General features: G+C 40.7%; 1 protein-coding gene across 1 annotated transcript in view; it reads right to left on the bottom strand.

Moving 5' to 3' along the window:
• The window catches only part of KLRG2 (killer cell lectin like receptor G2), a 42817-nt gene that overhangs the window by 10362 nt on the left and 13781 nt on the right, over positions 1–18674 (bottom strand). The window lies entirely within an intron of this gene.

Genomic DNA, 18674 nt, shown 5'->3' with positions numbered 1-18674 from the left:
AGAGGATAGTCCAGAACACCAGGGGATAAAACTACTAAACAAGAGAGGAATGAGTGGATTTCAGCAGGGCTGAGTTCAAGTCTTGACTCCACAGGACTCAAAGGTAATCATGATTTTTCCATTGTAAAATAAAAAACACACCTGACTCTTCAATCTCTCCAGGTCACCGGATGCACCTAATGAAGCACTATACATGAGAGTACTTTGCGGATGTTCAAGCACTATACAGATGTGAGCTGCCAGCAGGGGTGCTGTTGCTGGCTCAAGGGTCACGATGGCTGGAATGAGGCTGCGGAGGAGAAATGAGCTACAGAGCAGGGCAGGGGGCAGTCAAGGAGGGAGAAGGGCATGTGTGCAGGCTCAAGATGGAACATATTTAAATTCCACATCTTGCCCTGTGAATGGAGTAACAGGGAAGTGAGAGGGGAAAACGTGGAGGATAAAAGACAGTAGTGGAGGGAAGAAGCTCATTTGGCAGAACAGGGAGCTCCAGGATTCAGTATGTCCTCCAGGGCAGTTGGTAAACAGCCAGGGACTGTCTGAAGCAACCGTTTGGGGGGCTCCAGAGACCAGAATAACACTGTATGTCAGCTGTACACCATCCAGGGAAAAGCCGGGGGAAGAGACTGATAAACTGTGGTGAAGACCTGTGAGTAAATCTCTCCATGCTGCAGAGGCTGGTGCCCATTCCCCACCGCTGTGGAGGGCCTCCTTGGGAGCCACCCACTTGCCTGGAAATAGAAGTCCTTTCCCAGGAATTCATGGGTGGGGGGGCGGCACGGCTGGGTACGAATTGTGACTTTTGATTGGCAAATTTGGATTGCTGGGTTCTAGCTCCAAGGACAGCTGAAGTTCCAACCCTTCCAGAACAGAAAGAAGCAAACTGCCTCTGTTTCAATCCAGCCTCCAGCAGTAGAGGAAGCAGGGGTGACTTAGAGACACAGTAACTTCTCAGTGTGGTGGGAAACAGTTTGCTGAGGTCTTGGGGCAGGGGGGAAGAGTATGCTGAAGGGTAGACCTTCCCAAGAAAACTGTGTGTGTTGGGGTGGGGGTGGGGGCCTTGGCTCAGTGCAGTTTGAGGCTTTTGATTAGAAACTTCAGATTGTAGGGTCTGGGATCTGAGTAACTGTTTCAACCTGACCCGGCCAAAAGCAGGGGCCGAGTCAGTTGAGAATTCCTACCTGGGGAACAATTGGCTCAAGAGCGCCATCTGCTGGGCACACCAGGAAAGCAAAGGTTCAGGAAGTCATCAAAGAGAAGATTGACATTTTTCTGGGTCTCCGCCCAGGGCATTTTCAAAATGATCTATACCCCTTTGTGGGACCCTGGGCCTGTTTTGACTGGGAAAATCCTCTTCAGGGGAACCCTACCCAGAATTGCCTTCCAGGTAAAAGCAGCTAGAGACAATGAAAGAAGTGTTAAAAACATAGAGAGGCAAAAACAAATGGAACAGATCAACATTCCCAGAAGAGGAACAGGGGAAGAGACTATTTCTCCTGGGGATGAAACAACTGCACAAATAGTGTCATTTCAAAAACGACTCTATATAGATAGGGAGAAGATGGTAGCATAGAGAGGAGTGGAAGTTAGTTTGCCCCCTGAGAGCAACTAATAAATAACCAGGAACAACTAGTAAAAGATCTGGAATAACTGCTGGGAGATGACCGTGACTGTTCACATATCGTGCAACAATCTGGATTGGGAGAAATGTCCAAGATTGCAGCATAAAATCTGTAAGTAAAAACTGCAGACCTGAGCCAAGAGCCCCTCCCTCAAGGCAGCCTGAACTGCAAAGCCTCACTGTGATAGAGACCAGCACTTTCTAAACAAGTGAATATACCTCAGCCAAGCTCCAACTGGGCTTGTAATTAACAAATGTTAACTGCTCAATACAAGCTACAAATCCCCAACAAGCAGACAGAGGCTTTTGGGGATGACTGACCCTGGAGAGCCAGGTGACGTATCTGTCTCAGGATGGGGAGCCCAAAGGATCGGGTGCTATCTCTGGCCCAGGGGTGAATCTGGAGGCCACTGACTGACCCTAAAAGGGGCTTTCTGTCCCCTTCTCTCTCTCTCAACCTGGGCGGCTCAGTGGAGAAGGCCTCAGCCGTTTTCAGCTCACAGTGCTCTGCAGTAGACAAAGCCTCAGTCATTTTAAACTCCCAGCACTCTGACCCTGAGAAGAGTGGAGACAGTAGAGTCAGAGAAACAAAGAATCTATTTATATGCAAATGACCTCTCTCTAGGTGGTGTATCTTCCCTAAGAGGAAGAAGGTGATGCCAAGTTCTACTATCCACCTTCCATTCAGAACCAGACCCCAGAGCCTGGGGGAAAGCAGCCATGGGGTATACCTCCTTACACCAGTCTGGAGTGACAGGCTGACAGGTGCCACCTGCTGGGCAGAAAAGCACAGGTTGTGTCAGTCCTCTAAGACACACCAACAGGGAAACCGGATACTGAATATTTCTTCCTTCTGGGACCTGAGCCTGTTCTGGTCTGGGAAAACCTGATTGGGGTAACCAAGGAAACCAGATGCCTAGACAACAGAAAACTACAACCTATGCTAAGAAAAACGAAGTTATGGCCCAAAGAAACAAATTTACACTTCAACTGAGATACAGGAATTGAAACAACTAATGCTAAATCAATTCAAAAAGTTTAGGGAAGATATGGCAAAAGAGATGAAGTCTATAAAGAAAACACTGGGTGTACATAAGGCAGAAATTGAAAGTTTGAAAAAACAACTGGCAGAATCTACGGAAATGAAAGCCACAACACAAGAGACGAAAGACACAATGGAAACATACAACAGCAGATCTAAAGAGGCAGAAGAAAACCCAGGAACTGGAGAACAAGATGCCTGAAAACCTACACACAAAAGAACAGATAGAGAAAAGAACAGAAAAATATGAGCAACGTCTCTGGGAATCGAATGACAAAATGAAATGCAGGAATGTACGTGCCATGGGTGTCCCAGAGGAGAAGAGAAGGGAAAAGGGGAAGAAGCAATAATAGAAGAAATAATCAATGAAAATTTCCCATCTCTTATGAAAGACATAAAATTACAGATCCAAGAAGTGCAGCATACCCCAAACAGAACAGATCTGTACAGGCCTATGCCAAGACACTTGATAATCAGATTATCAAATGTCAAAGATAAAGAGAGAATCCTGAAAGCAACAAGAGAAAAGCAATCCATCACATACAAAGGAAGCTTGATAAGACTATGTGTGGATTTTTCAGCAGAAACCATGGAAGCAAGAAGGAAGTGGTGTGATATATTTAAGATGCTGAAAGAGAAAGACCACCAACTAAGAATCCTATATCCAGCAAAACTGTCCTAATATGAGGGAGAGCTTAAAATATTCTCTGACAGACAATGGCAGTTTGTGAACAAGATACTTGCTCTACAGGAAATACTAAAGGCAGCACTACAGACAGAAAGGAAAAGACTGGAGTGAGAGGTTTGGAACACAATTTTGGGTGATGGCAGCATAGCAATGTAAGTACACTGAATGAACATAACTATGAATATGGTTGAAAGAGGAAGGTTAGGAGCATGTGGGACACCAGAAGAAAATAGGAAAGATAAAGACGGACTGCATAACTCAGTGAAAACTAGAGTGTTCAACAATTGTGATAAAATGTACAAATATGTTTTTTCATGAGGGAGAACAAATGGATGTCAACCTTGCAAGGTGTTAAAAATAGGGAGGTATTGGGGGAAAAACACAATCAATGTAAACTAGAGACTATAATTAACAGAAACATTATATTATGCTTCCTTTAATGTAACAAAGCAATATACCAAGGCTAAATGGATATAAGAGGGGGGCAAAAGGGAGGCGTATGGGACTCTTGGCATTGGTAATGTTGTCTGACTCTTTATTCTACTTTAGTTTAAGGTTATCGTTCCTTTTGCTGCTTCCTAGCTATCATGCTGTGTTTTTTTTCTCTTTCTTTTTTCTTTTTCTTTTGCCTCTCTACCTTCTTTGACTCTTCCTCCTGCTTTGCGAAAGAAATGGAGATGTCCTTATATAGATAGTGGTGGGGGTAGTGAACACATAAATATGTGACTATACAGGGAACCAAAGATTGTTTACTTAGGATGGAATGTATGGGATGTGAACAAAACCAACTTAAACAATAAAAAGGTTGAAGAAGAAACCATGAGGGTAATATACTGAGTGAAATAAGACAGACATGTAAGGACAAATATTACAGGGTCTCATTGATAGGAACTAATTATAATGTTAACTCATAGACATGAAATATAAGTTACCAGGATATAGAATGAGGCTAAAGAATGGGGAGCAGTTGCTTATTATGAGCAGAATGTTCAACTAGATTGAACTTAAGTGTTTGGAAATGAACAGAGGTGATGGTAGCACATTGTGAGAATAACTAACAGTGCTGAATGGTGCATGAATGTGGTGGAAAGGGGAAGCTCAGAGTCATGTATGTCACCAGAAGGAAAGCTGGAGGTTAAAAGATGGGAATGTATAAAGCTGTGAACCTTGTGGTGGGCAATGTCCATGATTAACTGTACAAATATTAGAAGTCTCTTTCATGAACCAGAACAAATGTATCACACTACAACTAGAAGTTAGTAATAGAGGGGCATATAGAAAAAAAAATACACCTATTGCAAACTATATACTACAGTTAATAGTATTTTAACATTCTTTCATCAACAGTAACAAATGTACTATACCAATACTATGAGTCAACAATGGAGGAGAGGTGGTTAGGGATATGGGAGAATTTGAGTTTACTTTTTTTTTTTTTTTTTTTATTTTTTGTCTTTATTTCTTTTCTGGAGTAATGAAAGTGTTCTAAAAATTGAAAAAAAAATTTTGGTGATGGATGCACAGCTGTATGATGCTACTGGGGGCAACTGATTGTACACTTTGGATCTTTGGATAATTGTATGTTTTGTGAACAATCACAATTAAAAAATGTGAATAAAAAAAGGAAAAAGAAACTACTATATATCCAGGGCAGGAAACAGATGAATAAGAGCTAAAAAAAAAACAAAAAGAAAAACAAACAACAACAAAAAGTATCTGATCAGTTAAGTATGAGCTATTCTAAAGGTACAAAATAAGTTGAACCAGGTGTCAAAGAAGAGCTTTAGCACAAAACCAAAAACAAGAAAACCCTGGGCAAGAGAGAGAAACTGACCTCTAGAGTAAACTCATCAAGAAAATAAAATTCCTAGACACCAACAAAAAATTACAAATATACTAAGAAACAAGACTATATGGCCCAGTAAAAGGAACCAATTAAAACTTCACATGAGACACATGATTTTAAAATAAACAATGATGTTCAAACAAGTCTCCTAAATTAATTCATGGAGATGAAGGAAAATATGGCTAAAAAGAGAAAGGAAATTTAGAAGACATTGGGTGACTATATAGAAGAATTTGTAAGCATGCAAAAAAAAAATCACAGAACTTACAGGCATGAAAGAACAATAGAAGAGATTAAAAATACACTAGAGGCATACAACAGCAGATTTGAACAGGCAGATGAACGGATCAGTGAACTAGAGGATAGGACATGCAAAAATCAAACACACAAAAGAACAGGTACAGAAAAGAATGGAAAAAATTGGGCAGGATCTCAGCACAAGCACACACACACACATATCATGGGTGTCCCAGAGAGAAGAGAAAGGGAAAGGGGCAGAAGGAATATCTGATGAAATAATGGCCCCAAATTTCCCAAATGAAAGACATAAATGTACATGTTATGAAGTACAATATACTCCAAACAGAATAAATCGTAACTCCTGCTCCAAGATGCATACTAATCAGAATGTCAAAATGCCAAAAACAAAGAGAAAATTCTGAAAGCATCAGGAGAAAAGGGATTCACCACATACAAGGGACGCTCAATAAGACTAAGTGCCAGTTTCTTATCAGAAACGATGGAGACAAGAAGGCAGTGGTATGATATATTTCAGACACTGAGAGAAAACCTGCCAGCCAAGAATTTTTTGTCCAGCAAACTTTCCTTCAAAAATGACGGATTGCTGGGGCCAAGGTCATCCCCGCAGGTTGTGTCCCATGTTGCCAGGGAGATTCACATCCCCGGGGATCGGATCCCACATGAGGGGTGGGGGAAGCAGTGGGTTTACTTGCAGAGTTGGCTTAAAGAGAGCGGCCACATCTGGGCAATAGGGGGGGGTTCTCTGGCAGTGACCCTTGGGTGCAGTTTTGGGTAGGTTTTGCTTCTCCTTTCCTGTGGCAAACTTCAAGGGGGCTGGCCTCAAGATCAAGGTCTCAGCCTTCTAAATTGGTAGCCCAGTAGCCTTGATTCTTGAGGACGATTGCATGACTACATGGCTTATACAGTGTGACCGTGTGTTTGTGGAGACTCTATGGCTCACTCTCCCTTTCAGTATATGGACAGATGGGTGGAGGGGTGGGGACAAGGAGTAAATGAGTAGTATGGGGTGTGTGTGGGATGTTTTGGGTGTTCTTTTTTATTTTTTATTTTTATTTTTTGGAGTAATGAAGATGTTGGGATATTGACTGTGGTGATGAATGCAGTGCTGTATGATGGTGCTATGGACAGTCTATTGTGTGCTTTGGATGACTGTAGTGTGTGTGAATTTATCTCAATAAAATTGCATTTTAAATATGAGGAAAAAATGAGGGAGAGCTTGAAATATTCAAAAATAAACAGTTCATCACAGTTTCTGTTTATTTTTGAATAAACAGAAATACTTGCCCTACAAGAAATACTAAAGGGAATTCTATAGGCTGAAAGGAAAAGACAGGAGAGAGAGGCTAGGAGGAGAGTGTAGAAATGAAGATTATCAGTAAAGGCAACTAAAAAGGGTAAAAAGAGAGACAAAAAATGAGATATGGCATAAAAAGCCAAATGATAAAATGGTTGAAGGAAGTACTGCCTTTACACTAATAACATGGAATGCTAATGGATTAAACTCCCCAGTCAAAAGACACAGATTGGCAGAATGGATAAGGAAGTATGTAATTCATTTATACGCTGTGTATAAGAGGCTCACCTTAGACCCAAGGACACAAATAGGTTGAAAGTGAAGGCGGGAAAAAGATATTCCATGCAAACAATAACCAGAAAAGAGCTGGGGTAGCTACACTATCAGACAAAATAGACTTTAAATACAAAAATGTTATAAGAGGGGGGTGGGGCAAGATGGCAGACTGGTGAGCTGTAGGTTTTAATTACTCCTCCAGGAAAGTAGGTAGAAAGCCAGGAACTGCGTGGACTGGACACCACAGAGCAATCTGCGTTTGGGCATACTTCATACAACACTCACGAAAACGTGGAACTGCTGAGATCAGCGAAATCTGTAAGTTTTTGCAGCCAGGGGACCCGTGCCCCTCCCTGCCAGGCTCAGTCCCGGGGGAGGAGGGGCTGTCAGCTCCGGGAAGGAGAAGGGAGAACTGCAGTGGCAGCCCTTATCGGAAACTCATTCTACTGATTGAAACTCCAACCAAAGATAGACTGAGACCAGACACCAGAGAATCTGAGAGCAGCCAGCCCAGCAGAGAGGAGACAGGCATAGAAAAAAAACAACACGAAAAACTCCAAAATAAAAGCGGAGGATTTTTGGAGTTCTGGTGAACACAGAAAGGGGAAGGGCGGAGATCAGGCCTTGAGGCGCATATGCAAATCCCGAAGCAAGGCTGATCTCTCTACCCTGTGCACCTTTCCTTAATGGCCCTGGTTGCTTTGTCTATTAGCATTTCAATAACCCATTAGATCTCTGAGGAGGGCCGTTTTTTTTTTTTTTTTAAATCCTTTTTGCTTTTTCTAAAACAATTACTCTAAGAAGCTCAATACAGAAAGCTTCAAAGAATTGAAATTTGGGCACGTCAAGTCAAGAGCAGAACTAAGAGAGCTCTGAGACAAAAGGCAATAATCCAGTGGCTGAGAAAATTCACTAAACAACACAACTTCCCAAGAAAAGGGGGGTGTCCGCTCACAGCCACCATCCTGGTGGACAGGAAACACTCCTGCCCATTGCCAGCCCCATAGCCCAGAGCTGCCCCAGACAACCCAGTGTGACGGAAGTGCTTCAAATAACAGGCACGCACCACAAAACTGGGCGTGGACATTAGCCTTCCCTGCAACCTCAGCTGAATGTCCCAGAGCTGGGAAGGGGGAGCAGTGTGAATTAACAGAGCCCCCATTCAGCCATCATTTGAGCAGACTGGGAGCCTCCCAACACAGCCCAGCAGCCCAGAACTGCCCTGGGGGGACGGCACTCACCTGTGACATAGCACAGTCATCCCTCAACAGAGGACCCGGGGTGCACAGCCTGGAAGAGGGGCCCACTTGCAAGTCTCAGGAGCCATACGCCAATACCAAAGACTTGTGGGTCAGTGGCAGACACAAACTGTGGCAGGACTGAACTGAAGGATTAGACTATTGCAGTAGCTTTAAAACTCTAGGATCATCAGGGAGATTTGATTGTTAGGGCCACCCCCCCTCCCCGACTGCCCAGAAACACGCCCCACATACAGGGCAGGCAACACCAACTACACACGCAAGCTTGGTACACCAATTGGGCCCCACAAGACTCACTCCCCCACTCACCAAAAAGGCTAAGCAGGGGAGAACTGGCTTGTGGAGAACAGGTGGCTCGTGGACGCCACCTGCTGGTTAGTTAGAGAAAGTATACTCCACGAAGCTGTAGATCTGATAAATTAGAGATAAGGACTTCAACTGGTCTACAAACCCTAAAAGAACCCTATCAAGTTCAGCAAATGCCACGAGGCCAAAAACAACAGAAAATTATAAAGCATATGAAAAAACCAGACGATATGGATAACCCAAGCCCAAGCACCCAAATCAAAAGACCAGAAGAGACACACCTAGAGCAGCTACTCAAAGAACTAAAGATGAACAATGAGACCATAGTACGGGATATGAAGGAAATCAAGAAGACCCTAGAAGAGCATAAAGAAGACATTGCAAGACTAAATAAAAAAATGGATGATCTTATGGAAATTAAAGAAACTGTTGACCAAATTAAAAAGATTCTGGACACTCATAGTACAAGACTAGAGGAAGTTGAACAACGAATCAGTGACCTGGAAGATGACAGAATGGAAAATGAAAGCATAAAAGAAAGAATGGGGAAAAAAATTGAAAAACTCGAAATGGACCTCAGGGATATGATAGATAATATGAAACGTCCGAATATAAGACTCATTGGTGTCCCAGAAGGGGAAGAAAAGGGTAAAGGTCTAGGAAGAGTATTCAAAGAAATTGTTGGGGAAAACTTCCCAAATCTTCTAAACAACATAAATACACAAATCATAAATGCTCAGCGAACTCCAAATAGAATAAATCCAAAAAAACCCACTCCGAGACATATACTGATCACACTGTCAAACATAGAAGAGAAGGAGCAAGTTCTGAAAGCAGCAAGAGAAAAGCAATTCACCACATACAAAGGAAACAGCATAAGACTAAGTAGTGACTACTCAGCAGCCACCATGGAGGCGAGAAGGCAGTGGCACGATATATTTAAAATTCTGAGTGAGAGGAATTTCCAGCCAAGAATACTTTATCCAGCAAAGCTCTCCTTCAAATTTGAGGGAGAGCTTAAATTTTTCACAGACAAAGAAATGCTGAGAGAATTTGCTAACAAGAGACCTGCCCTACTGGAGATACTAAAGGGAGCCCTACAGACAGAGAAACAAAGACAGGACAGAGAGACTTGGAGAAAGGTTCAGTACTAAAGAGATTCGGTATGGGTACAATAAAGGATATTAATAGAGAGAGGGAAAAATATGGCAAACATAATCCAAAGGATAAGATGGCCGATTCAAGAAATGCCTTCACGGTTTTAACGTTGAATGTAAATGGATTAAACTCCCCAATTAAAAGATATAGATTCGCAGAATGGATCAAAAAAAATGAACCATCAATATGTTGCATACAAGAGACTCATCTTAGACACAGGGACACAAAGAAACTGAAAGTGAAAGGATGGAAAAAAATATTTCATGCAAGCTACAGCCAAAAGAAAGCAGGTGTAGCAATATTAATCTCAGATAAAATAGACTTCAAATGCAGGGATGTTTTGAGAGACAAAGAAGGCCACTACATACTAATAAAAGGGGCAATTCAGCAAGAAGAAATAACAATCGTAAATGTCTATGCACCCAATCAAGGTGCCACAAAATACATGAGAGAAACATTGGCAAAACTAAAGGAAGCAATTGATGTTTCCACAATAATTGTGGGAGACTTCAACACATCACTCTCTCCTATAGATAGATCAACCAGACAGAAGACCAATAAGGAAATTGAAAACCTAAACAATCTGATAAATGAATTAGATTTAACAGACATCTACAGGACATTACATCCCAAATCACCAGGGTACACATACTTTTCTAGTGCTCACGGAACTTTCTCCAGAATAGATCATATGCTGGGACATAAAACAAGCCTCAATAAATTTAAAAAGATTGAAATTATTCAAAGCACATTCTCTGACCACAATGGAATACAATTAGAAGTCAATAACCATCAGAGACTTAGAAAATTCACAAACACCTGGAGGTTAAACAACACACTCCTAAACAATCAGTGGGTTAAAGAAGAAATAGCAAGAGAAATTGCTAAATATATAGAGACGAATGAAAATGAGAACACAACATACCAAAACCTATGGGATGCAGCAAAAGCAGCGCTAAGGGGGAAATTTATAGCACTAAACGCATATATTAAAAAGGAAGAAAGAGCCAAAATCAAAGAACTAATGGATCAACTGAAGAAGCTAGAAAATGAACAGCAAACCAATCCTAAACCAAGTACAAGAAAAGAAATAACAAGGATTAAAGCAGAAATAAATGACATAGAGAACAAAAAAACAATAGAGAGGATAAATATCACCAAAAGTTGGTTCTTTGAGAAGATCAACAAGATTGACAAGCCCCTAGCTAGACTGACAAAATCAAAAAGAGAGAAGACCCATATAAACAAAATAATGAATGAAAAAGGTGACATAACTGCAGATCCTGAAGAAATTAAAAAAATTATAAGAGGATATTATGAACAACTATATGGCAACAAACTGGACAATGTAGAAGAAATGGACAATTTCCTGGAAACATATGAACAACCTAGACTGACCAGAGAAGAAATAGAAGACCTCAACCAACCCATCACAAGCAAAGAGATCCAATCAGTCATCAAAAATCTTCCCACAAATAAATGCCCAGGGCCAGATGGCTTCACAGGGGAATTCTACCAAACTTTCCAGAAAGAACTGACACCAATCTTACTCAAACTCTTTCAAAACATTGAAAAAAATGGAACACTACCTAACTCATTTTATGAAGCTAACATCAATCTAATACCAAAACCAGGCAAAGATGCCACAAAAAAGGAAAACTACCGGCCAATCTCCCTAATGAATATAGATGCAAAAATCCTCAACAAAATACTTGCAAATCGAATCCAAAGACACATTAAAAAAATCATACACCATGACCAAGTGGGGTTCATTCCAGGCATGCAAGGATGGTTCAACATAAGAAAAACAATCAATGTATTACAACACATTAAAAACTCGAAAGGGAAAAATCAATTGATCATCTCAATAGATGCTGAAAAAGCATTTGACAAAATCCAACATCCCTTTTTGATAAAAACACTTCAAAAGGTAGGAATTGAAGGAAACTTCCTCAACATGATAAAGAGCATATATGAAAAACCCACAGCCAGCATAGTACTCAATGGTGAGAGACTGAAAGCCTTCCATCTAAGATCAGGAACAAGACAAGGATGCCCGCTGCCACCACTGTTATTCAACATTGTGCTGGAAGTGCTAGCCAGGGCAATCCGGCAAGACAAAGAAATAAAAGGCATCCAAATTGGAAAAGAAGAAGTAAAACTGTCATTGTTTGCAGATGATATGATCTTATATCTAGAAAACCCTGAGAAATCAACGATACACCTACTAGAGCTAATAAACAAATTTAGCAAAGTAGCGGGATACAAGATTAATGCACATAAGTCAGTAATGTTTCTATATGCTAGAAATGAACAAACTGAAGAGACACTCAAGAAAAAGATACCATTTTCAATAGCAACTAAAAAAATCAAGTACCTAGGAATAAACTTAACCAAAGATGTCAAAGACCTATACAAAGAAAACTACATAACTCTACTAAAAGAAATAGAAGGGGACCTTAAAAGATGGAAAAATATTCCATGTTCATGGATAGGAAGGCTAAATGTCATTAAGATGTCAATTCTACCCAAACTCATCTACAGATTCAATGCAATCCCAATCAAAATTCCAACAACCTACTTTGCAGACTTGGAAAAGCTAGTTATCAAATTTATTTGGAAAGGGAAGATGCCTCGAATTGCTAAAGACACTCTAAAAAAGAAAAACGAAGTGGGAGGACTTACACTCCCTGACTTTGAAGCTTATTATAAAGCCACAGTTGCCAAAACAGCATGGTACTGGCACAAAGATAGACATATAGATCAATGGAATCGAATTGAGAATTCAGAGATAGACCCTCAGATCTATGGCCGACTGATCTTTGATAAGGCCCCTAAAGTCACCGAACTGAGCCAAAATGGTCTTTTCAACAAATGGGGCTGGGAGAGTTGGATATCCATATCCAAAAGAATGAAAGAGGACCCCTACCTCACCCCCTACACAAAAATTAACTCAAAATGGACCAAAGATCTCAATATAAAAGAAAGTACCATAAAACTCCTAGAAGATAATGTAGGAAAACATCTTCAAGACCTTGTATTAGGAGGCCACTTCCTAGACTTTACACCCAAAGCACAAGCAACAAAAGAGAAAATAGATAAATGGGAACTCCTCAAGCTTAGAAGTTTCTGCACCTCAAAGGAATTTCTCAAAAAGGTAAAGAGACAGCCAACTCAATGGGAAAAAATTTTTGGAAACCATGTATCTGACAAAAGACTGATATCTTGCATATACAAAGAAATCCTACAACTCAATGACAATAGTACAGCCAGCCCAATTATAAAATGGGCAAAAGATATGAAAAGACAGTTCTCTGAAGAGGAAATACAAATGGCCAAGAAACACATGAAAAAATGTTCAGCTTCACTAGCTATTAGAGAGATGCAAATTAAGACCACAATGAGATACCATCTAACACCGGTTAGAATGGCTGCCATTAAACAAACAGGAAACTACAAATGCTGGAGGGGATGTGGAGAAATTGGAACTCTTATTCATTGTTGGTGGGACTGTATAATGGTTCAGCCACTCTGGAAGTCAGTCTGGCAGTTCCTTAGAAAACTAGATATAGAACTACCATTCGATCCAGCGATTGCACTTCTCGGTATATACCCGGAAGATCGGAAAGCAGTGACACGAACAGATATCTGCACGCCAATGTTCATAGCAGCATTATTCACAATTGCCAAGAGATGGAAACAACCCAAATGTCCTTCAACAGATGAGTGGATAAATAAAATGTGGTATATACACACGATGGAATACTACGCGGCAGTAAGAAGGAACGATCTGGTGAAACATATGACAACATGGATGAACCTTGAAGACATAATGCTGAGTGAAATAAGCCAGGCACAAAAAGAGAAATATTATATGCTACCACTAATGTGAACTTTGAAAAATGTAAAACAAATGGTTTATAATGTAGAATGTAGGGGAACTAGCAGTAGAGAGCAATTAAGGAAGGGGGAACAATAATCCAAGAAGAACAGATAAGCTATTTAACGTTCTGGGGATGCCCAGAAATGACTATGGTCTGTTAATTTCTGATGGATGTAGTAGGAACAAGTTCACTGAAATGTTGCTATAGTATGTAACTTTCTTGGGGTAAAGTAGGAACATGTTGGAAGTTAAGCAGTTATCTTAGGTTAGTTGTCTTTTTCTTACTCCCTTGCTATGGTCTCTTTGAAATGTTTTTTTATTGTATGTTTGTTTTCTTTTTAACTTTTTTTTTCATACAGTTGATTTGAAAAAAGAAGGGAAAGTTAAAAAAAAAAAAAAAAAGAAAAGAAAAAAGACAAACAAGGAAAAAAAAAAAAAAGATGTAGTGCCCCCTTGAGGAGCCTGTGGAGAATGCAGGGGTATTCGCCTACCCCACCTCCATGGTTGCTAACATCACCACAGACATAGGGGACTGGTGGTTTGATGGGTTGAGCCCTCTACCATAAGTTTTACCCTTGGGAAGACGGTTGCTGCAAAGGAGAGGCTAGGCCTCCCTGTATTTGTGCCTAAGAGTCTCCTCCTGAATGCCTCTTTGTTGCTCAGATGTGGCCCTCTCTCTCTGGCTAAGCCAACTTGAAAGGTGAAATCACTGCCCTCCCCCCTACGTGGGATCAGACACCCAGGGAAGTGAATCTCCCTGGCAACGTGGAATATGACTCCCGGGGAGGAATGTAGACCCGGCATCGTGGGATGGAGAACATCTTCTTGACCAAAAGGGGGATGTGAAAGGAAATGAAATAAGCTTCAGTGGCAGAGAGATTCCAAAACGAGCCGAGAGATCACTCTGGTGGGCACTCTTACGCACACTTTAGACAACCTTTTTTAGGTTCTAAAGAATTGGGGTAGCTGGTGGTGGATACCTGAAACTATTAAACTACAACCCAGAACCCATGAATCTCGAAGACAGTTGTATAAAAATGTAGCTTACGAGGGGTGACAGTGGGATTGGGAATGCCATAAGGACCAAACTCCACTTTGTCTAGTTTATGGATGGATGTGTAGAAAAGTAGGGGAAGCAAACAAACAGACAAAGGTACCTAGTGTTCTTTTTTACTTCAATTGCTCTTTTTCACTCTAATTATTATTCTTGTTATTTTTGTGTGTGTGCTAATGAAGGTGTCAGGGATTGATTTAGGTGATGAATGTACAACTATGTAATGGTACTGTAAACAATCGAAAGTACAATTTGTTTTGTATGACTGCGTGGTATGTGAATATATCTCAATAAAATGATGATTAAAAAAAAAAGTATATGGAAAGCTGTGGAAAATAAAAAAAAAAAAAAAAAAAAGAAATGAAGTCTATTAGTAAGGGTAAAAAGGGGAGGGGGATAAAAATAAAGCAAGATATGACATCTAAAACCCAAAAGGCAAAATGATAGACAGTAAACATTACATTGAGTGAAATTAACCAGAAACAAAAGGACAAGTATTATATGGTCTCACTAATATGAACTAACATTAATGCGTGAACCTTGGGAGTTAAAGTTGAGAACACAGGTTATCAGGAGATAGAAAGAGGGTAGAGATCAGGCATCTGATGCTGAGGGAGTACAGAAGGTTTAACAGGATTGATTGTATAGATCCAGAAATGGATAGTACAATACCGCATGATGGTAGCACAATACCATCATGTACTCTGAACAAAGATGAGTGTGAGTATGGTTGAAAGAGGAAGGCTAGGGGCATGTATGACACCAGAAGGAAAGACAGAAGATAAAAATGGGGACTGTATAACTTAGTGAAACCTGGAGTGGTCAATGATGGTTATTAAATGTACTAATATAAGAATGTTTTTACATGAGGGAGAACAAACGAGGTGTTGAAAATTGGAAGGTGTGGTTTGAATCTATTATACCCCCACAAAAGCCATGTTCTTTAATGCAATCTTGTGGGGGCAGACTTACTTGACTGTTGATTAGGGTGGAACCTTTGATTGGGTTATTTCCAGGGAGGTGTAGACCCTGCCCATTCAGGGTGGGTCTTGGTTGGTTTACTGGATTACTTAAGAGAGCTTGGGAGCCAATGCAGGCACTGATGCTGACACTTGGAGATGTTTGGAGATGCAGAGAGAAGGACATTTGGAGATGCTAAGCTAAGAGATGAAGCCCAGCGTTTGCCCTGGAGAAGCTAAGAGAGGATCCCCAGATGCTTAGAGAGAAACACTCTGGGAGAAAGAAGCAAGGATGCACAGGAGCTGAGAGAGAGGAGCTAAGACAGAAGCCCAACACATTTTGGAGAAAGCCATTTTGAAACACAACCTGGGAGCAAAGGACTAGTAGATGCCAGCCTTCTGCCTTTCCAGCTGACAGAGGCATTCTGGATACCACTGGCCTTTCTCCAGGGAAGGTATCCTCTTTTTGATGCTTTATTTTGGACATTTTCATGGCCTTCAAACCATAAATTTGTAACCTAATAAACCCCCTCTATAAAAGCCAATCCATTTCTTATATTTTGCATAACGGCAGCATTAGCAAACTGGAACAGATTTGGGTACCAGAAGTGGGGTGCTGCTGAGTTTGCAAGCATCAAACATGTTGGAACAGCTTTTTAAATGGATTAGGGGAAGATTCGGGAAGAACTGTGAGGAGCTTGATAGAAAAGGTCTAGATTGCTTTGAAGAGACTGTTGGTAGAAAAATGGACTCGAGAGATACTTCTGATGAGGCCTTAAAAAAAAATAATGAATGTGTCACTGCCAACTGGAAAAAAGGCAATCTTTGTTTTAAAGTGCCAGAGAATTTGGCAAACTTGAGTCCTGGTGTCAGATGGAAGGCAGAATTTGAAATCAATGAGCTAGGATACTTAGCTGAAGAGATTTTGAAACAAAATGTGGAAAATGAGGGCTGGCTTTTCCTTGCAGCTTATAGTAAAATGTGAGAGGAAAGGGATAAGCTAAGAACTGAATTCTTGTGTATAAAGAAACCAGAAACTGATCATCTGGAATACTGTGGGCTTCCAGAAAGTGAAACCCCAGAGGCTACAGCCCATGTGAGGATTTAACAAAACCTGGAACCAGCCTGCCATTTCAATACAAGCCAGGATTGGAGATGGAGTTATATAGAAAGGATTTATGGGAAGTCCTATTGTCTGACGGTTTTGAACCCCTGTATGCTGCATGCCAACCCAACAATTTTTTTTTTTTTTTTTTTGCAAGATCTGTATAGATGGAACCACTGCCAGTCTGGACTAAAAGGTACAGATCAAAAGAAAACTTTCTTCAGACAAGGCAGAACCATGGAAGCCAAGGTCTGAAGCCAAGAAATCTTGGGCAAGAAGAGCAGAGCAACCCATGCTCATGGAAAGGAAATGGAAATGTCCTCATATAGATTGTGGTGGTGAATGCATAACTATGAGATTATATCAGGAATCACTGATTGCTTACTTAGGATGGATTGTATGCTATGTGAATAAAACTGTTTAAAAAATAAACAGAGGTATACAAGTGCTGGAGAGAGGGATGTAACTATTCACTGTTGGTGGGGAAGTAGAATGGCACAGCCCATCTGGAGGGCAGTGTGGTGGTGCCACAGGAAGCCAAGTATGCAGTTGCCATATGGTCCTAACCCTGTTATTGGGTGTTTACTTGGAGGAACTGAGAGAGGTGACAGGAGTGAACATTTGCATACTGGTGTTTGTGGCAGCAAACACTATTTGCAATGGACAGAGGTGGCCTAAGGGTACATCAACTGATAAATGGAATGGTGAACCATGGTGTATACATACAATGGAATACTGAGTGGTGGCAAGAAGGAATGAAGTTGTGAGGTATGCAACTAGGTGAATGGACCTTGAGGACAGTAAATTGAGTGAAATAAGCCAGAAATGAAAAGACAAACATAACGCCTCACTAATATGGACTAACAATAATGTGCAAACTCTGAGAATTGAATCTGGGAACATAGGTTATCAGGTGAAGGCTTATGGTAAAAGTTCCTAGATTGTAAGCTCTTACAGCAGTCACATCTCTTCACAAGTTGTAATGATTATTTCTAAATTCTGAGATGCTGAGCTGTTTGGGTGTGACCTGTTTGGTCCCTGGAGCTCTGGGTATCTGTCTGGCACCTGGGACTTGGAGCCAAAGTTCAGCAGCTATGAGTGTCGGCAATGCCTCATGCAGCAACTGTTAGATGGTGCTGGGAGAACTGGATATCCACATCCAAAAGAATGAAACAGGAAAAAAAAAAAAGAATGAAAAAGGAGCCTTATCTCATTCCTTATACAAAAATTAACTCAGAATGCATCAATGGCCTAAATATAAGAGCCAGGACCATAAAACTCCTAGAAGAAAATGTAGGGAAGCATCTTCAAGACCTTCTGATAGGAAGAGGTATCTCAGACTTGGCACCCAAAACATAAGCAATGAAAGAAAAAATAAATAAATGGGACCTCCTCAAAAATGAATAGTATTGTGCCTCAAAGGACTTTGTTAAAAAGGTGAAAAGGCAGCCTACTCAATGGGAGAAAATATTTGGAAACCACATATCTGATAAGGAGTTAACATCTAAAAAGTATAAATTCTACAACTCAACAATAAAAAGACAAACAACTCTTTTTAAAAATGGCCAAAAGACAAGAGACAGAAGCAGCTCAAATGTCCATCAACGGACGAGTGGATAAACAAACTGTGGTATAGACACACGATGGAATATTATACAACTGTAAGACAGAACCAAGACTTGGAACATATAATAATGTGGATGAACCTTGAGGACATTATGTTGAGTGAAGTTAGCCAGAAATAAAAAGACAAATACTGTATGTTCTCACTAATGTGAACTAACATTAGTGAGCAAACTTTGAGAGTTAAAAGCTGATAACACAGGCTACCAGGAGTTAGAAAGAGGGTAGAGATCAGGCATTTGATGCTGAAGGACTACAGAATGTTCAGCAGGATTGATTGTATACATCCAGAAATAGAT

Source organism: Choloepus didactylus, chromosome 5 (genome assembly GCF_015220235.1).
Source record: "Choloepus didactylus isolate mChoDid1 chromosome 5, mChoDid1.pri, whole genome shotgun sequence".
Classification (NCBI taxonomy): Eukaryota; Metazoa; Chordata; class Mammalia; order Pilosa; family Megalonychidae; genus Choloepus; species Choloepus didactylus.
The sequence above is the reverse complement of the archived record's forward strand: the minus strand, read 5'-3'. Positions and strand labels throughout refer to the sequence as shown.